Raw genomic sequence first — 5,047 nt, forward strand, 5'->3', positions numbered from 1 at the left:
TGTATATATACCTAGGTGTGTGTATATATATATATATATACAAGTATCATATTTGGTACAAGAAAGGAATCATTGAGACCCCAGATGGAAGGGTTCTGTGAAAGAATTAAAGCCATGAGAATGAAAAGTCATTGAAATAGTGAATTTTTTATTCACTCCATAAACACGTATAAAGTTTGTTAGGTGGTTTTATAAGTACAATAAGCTTTAGTTTTGCTCAGTCAATACTGGGAAATAGTCGTTGTTAAATTAAGGCATTTTAAAGATGGTTTTAAACAGGCAACTTTTATGGCCGCTATTTGTTTCACCACGATCCTTACTATTAAGTACTACTGTACTTAATGATACTAGTATGCCCCAAAACGATGGAAACAAGTTGCATTACCAACAAGGAAACTAGAAATATTAATTGCTCTGTATACGGTTTTAAAAAAAAGTTAAATATTAGATTATCTTATTATAACGCTAAAAATCGGGTTTCGATACTCGTGGTGGGCAGAGCACAGATAGTCCATTGTGTAGTCTTGTGCTTTTCAATAAAGATAGTGTTACCCAATAAAAGCTTAATGATAATTAAACTGTGTGAAGAGTAAATGCTCAGTTCTACCAGGATTTTACAAACAACCTTCTTTATCAAGCTCATGTTCTTCAATTGAGTACGCTATTGTTGTGTCAAATCCGCCGTCTATTACTGACCTTTATAGCTTATTTTTTGTCATGCTTAAAATAATTGCTGATACTCTTACTTCCTCTCAAGTTCGAGTAAATTGTCATATATATATTTATGTACATATATAGCCTTTGAATTCTCTAATTTGAAAGTACATATCACTTTAAACGAGATAGCAAAAGAAGTTAACAGTCCCGACCTCTGACCAACACATGTCGGTGCCTAAGGGGGTCAAAGGGTACTGTCCAGTAGAGCTATCTATTGAGACAGGGTCGGTCACGTGAGGTCATAATTCTAGAAAGTGGCACTAACGGGTAGATAGTTCAAAGTGTGCTACTAGGGGGGAAATAGTTCCAAATTCTACTACTAGAGGGTGATGATATCATTTATGCGGAAGCGGCGTGGGCAGATCTTTTCTTATGTAGTTCATGAGCGAGCCACTACTAGGTGTGGTTGAACCTGTCCGAAAATGGGGTTCAAGTTGTGTTATGTAGTGTGACATCAGAAGTCGCCCACAGGTGAGAAATATTTCAACCTGTAATAGCGTTCTAATAAATTTTGTTTTCACCTGTATTGAAAAATCTGAAACACAAAGGGGTCGTGTTGTTTACTGAATAGGCTAATGTTTGGTTGAGAATTTTTGCTCCCTGTAGGTCTGATATATGGTTATTTATCTAAAGTGAATGCCCCACAGTGTCCACATAAATATGTGGAGTGACTAAGGTCTGTGTTAAATGATAAGACAGTGAAGGAAAGTATGTACCAACCGGAGACTGATTGTGGCTTTGGGTGTGCGCCAGCAGCATGGAAGATTTTTGGCTGTGGTTGGACTGGACCTCATCTTGTGAACTGATGTGTCGGTACGTTAATATACAAGCTACAGCAGTCAGTGGTCATGTTAAAGCACACAGTATATGCCAATCAGTTGCACCTGTACACGAACCTCTGATAAACTTACTTGATCAAAACTCAGAAGAAGAGGTAGTCAACTTAGATGAAGTTAAAGCCATTGTATTATCCCACTCATGCCATGAACATGGAGACGAAAAGTCTTAGAATACTTCTGTGGCTGTTCATAATAACCCAAATACAATTAGACGTTAAAGACAGCATTGAAAGCCTCCCGATTGATATAGTTAGGATTAATCCTGATCATCAAAAATAAGACAAAAATTACGTCAAGAACCAGATGATTGAAGGAAAGTGACAATACTTGCTTTTCAAGCTATCAAGTGATTTTCACCATACAGTGTACATACTACATTGTATAATGTCTACTTCATGTGTATTTTATATATTTCTGTTTAATTTAAAAGTGTTGTGTATATAGATATTTCTCCTTCTTTTCTTTATTTTAGTGTAGTCATGTTGAAGGATTTTCTTCATCATGTAAAGATTAACATGGTTGAAGAGTGTTTTATTATTTACTTTCATATATGTTTGGTTAAAGGTAAAGAGTTTAACAACTTTGTATAAGGTGCAATCTAATATTTTATGTTCCTATTTGAAAAGTCTTTGATGAAATGTTTGTTTTTCTTCATTAGTAAGGATTTAATTTTTTGGTTTATGTTTAATTACCATGAACATTACGCTTTACTAAAAGTTTTATCCACATTTTAATCTTCCTAATATATTATACTTTGTAGATATCTTTCTAAGCTAGATATTTTTAAATATTAAAGTATAAAATTTATGTTAATTTATCCAGTGAACCATTTTGACATTAAATGTTATAAATGAACAAATTATCAACCTTCCCTCTTTTTAATCAACTAGTATATATATATGACATGAGAGTGCCTTTCAATACATTTAATAGTTGATAAGCCACACAAATATATTTTTATGAATATTCAGATGGTTCGATGAGTCGACAAATGGTTGAAAGATTAAATACGAAATAAAGAGAGTGAGCGAACAAATTGGCTTAATAAGTACCTTTTAAATGGGTCAAGTAATTGGTGAGTGTGCGAATACTAGGTCATCGGTGGGACGGACGTGACCTACTGGCTAGCGTGCCGGACTATGAACACGAAGGACAGCTGTTCACGTTCTGTTGCTACAAAATAGCACTCTGTACCTTAGAGCCATGGGCGCATTATAAGAGTGACGGTCAAATCACACTATTCAATTAGAGTAGCTCCATATTTGGCGATAGATACTCGACTAGCCGCTTTCTCTCTTGTCTATCAGTTCAAAATTTAGGACGGGTAGATCAGATAGCCCTTGTGCAGCTTTGAGTGAAAATAAAAATGAGGCTGAACGGTATCAAGCAAAGAATTCGTCCAGTACAAAATGAATATGATGTAAATGATCGTCAAATTGTTAATTACATATAAAAAGAAAAACACATTAAAAGATTCAGCATTTTAGTAAGTTTGTTTCTTGTAAAGCACGAAGCTACCTAATGGGCTACCTGTGCTGTGCCCACCGTGGGCATTTTATTAATAAGTAATAGCAAAAATTTCCTATATACAGCTTGCAATCACACATACATCATAACAAGTACTGCAAAGACTGCTAAGGGAAACACAAAATATAAATGTTTATAAAAATTATCATTTTTTGTAATATACGTTTTCCGCTGATTCATATCATTTTGTTTTGTGAGAGACTTCATTTTTAAGAAATCCAAATAGTTTTTATAAGCTTAAATGTGTTCCTAAACAAGTAACTACTGATAGAAAGAAAGCAGTGCGTGGAAAACAATTCTTATTTTAAAAAAACTGCGCCCCCCTTCCCCATTAGATCAGCGGTAAGTCTAAAGGCTTATAACACAAAGCATCTGATTTCTATACTCGTGGTGGACACAGCACAGGTAGCCCATTGTATAGCTTTATGTTTAACATCAAGAACAAAGCTGCAATTACAGAAAATAAGCTGTAGTTAGAAAAACATTCATTTTTTAAAAAAAAGTCATAAATACAGAAAGCAAGCCGTGTGTAAAATACATTTCGTTTTCAGAACAAGCTGTAACCAAAGAAAGTAGTCCCTGAATAGATACATGTTTGGTTTGTTTTCAAAAGAAACCATAACCACTGAAAGTAAGCCTTGTGCAGTGAAACAGTCGTTTTAAAACGAGTTACAATCCTGTGAAGACAAACATTCATTTTCAAAACGAGCCGTTACCATAATTTAATTCATAATTTCTTATTTCTCTCGTTCTTGGCATGAAATAAAAATAATGCAACTAACTTAGATGTAACTTTCAGTATTGTTATCAAACTTTTGATTGCCTAATTGGTTAAAATGCCATTACTGAGGTATAAGATTATACCTTATAAAAACTCGATTTTTAATCAGTGGTAGTGATGAGTTATTTAAACTATTATTGAAAGAGAAGTGGGCTTTGAAATGGATCGGTTCAGTTTCGTTAACGTAGGTAATATAAACTTAATAAAAGTAGCGCTCATACATCTTATACGTTGTCTGTTTTAGATATAAAGGTCGAAGCCTTTTTCAGGTTTTGAATATGGGCTGAATTCTTCTACGGTAGGTGTCTGTGACTTGTTGGCGATAAATGTGAACAATAAACAGACAGTGCAAAATCCACTTGTTTAAAAATAATATATTAAAATCAAGTCAAACGTATGTAAAAAAATTTATTACACTATTGGTTATCACTGTTGTATCCAAAATTCTAAATATTTCTTTTTACTTGTCAAAAGTCCACACAGGCTGGCTTAGTTACTTTAGAACCCAATTGACAAGACGAATTCACAGTCGTGTCGAGAACTTTAAATAATTCTCTTTTACATCAAAATTCCACACAATCTGGTTCAGTTACTTCAGAGTCCAACTAACAAGATCAATTATTTTACCTATTCTGTTTTTCACTGCACAGTCTGTGATAGATTCACTTACGTAACCCCGCGGGTTACCACAGCTGTATACAGTACTTGAAATAATTGTTTCTTTTCGTCAAAATCCATACAGTCTGTTTCAACTACTTTAGAACATCCTTTGACTAGTCAAATTCTTTTTATCTCTGTTAAACTGTGAAACTCACTTTAAAGCATCGCCCATTACGGCTAAACTAACAATAATGCAGTCTAGCTTCACTTTCACTAACTTAACTTTTTCTGATTAAACTTAACTTATTTTGTTGGTTACCACAGTTGTATCCAGAGCTTTAAATAATTGTCTCTTTTTCCGTCAAAACTCCACACAGGCTGGTTCAGTTACTTTAGAACCCAATTGACAAGACACATTAGTTTTCCTATCTCTGTTTTTAGAATACAGCTGTGAAACACATTATAGAAATCAACTCTTAAGGCAAATCACTCACAGGTAGGCTAAATTTACGTTTTCTTTCACTAACTAACCTTTTTTTTAATCTACCTTAATTTGCTGTATCTGCATGTATTTATAACATGC

Source organism: Limulus polyphemus, unplaced genomic scaffold, assembly GCF_000517525.1.
Source record: "Limulus polyphemus unplaced genomic scaffold, Limulus_polyphemus-2.1.2 Scaffold1905, whole genome shotgun sequence".
In the NCBI taxonomy this organism is placed as follows: domain Eukaryota; kingdom Metazoa; phylum Arthropoda; class Merostomata; order Xiphosura; family Limulidae; genus Limulus; species Limulus polyphemus.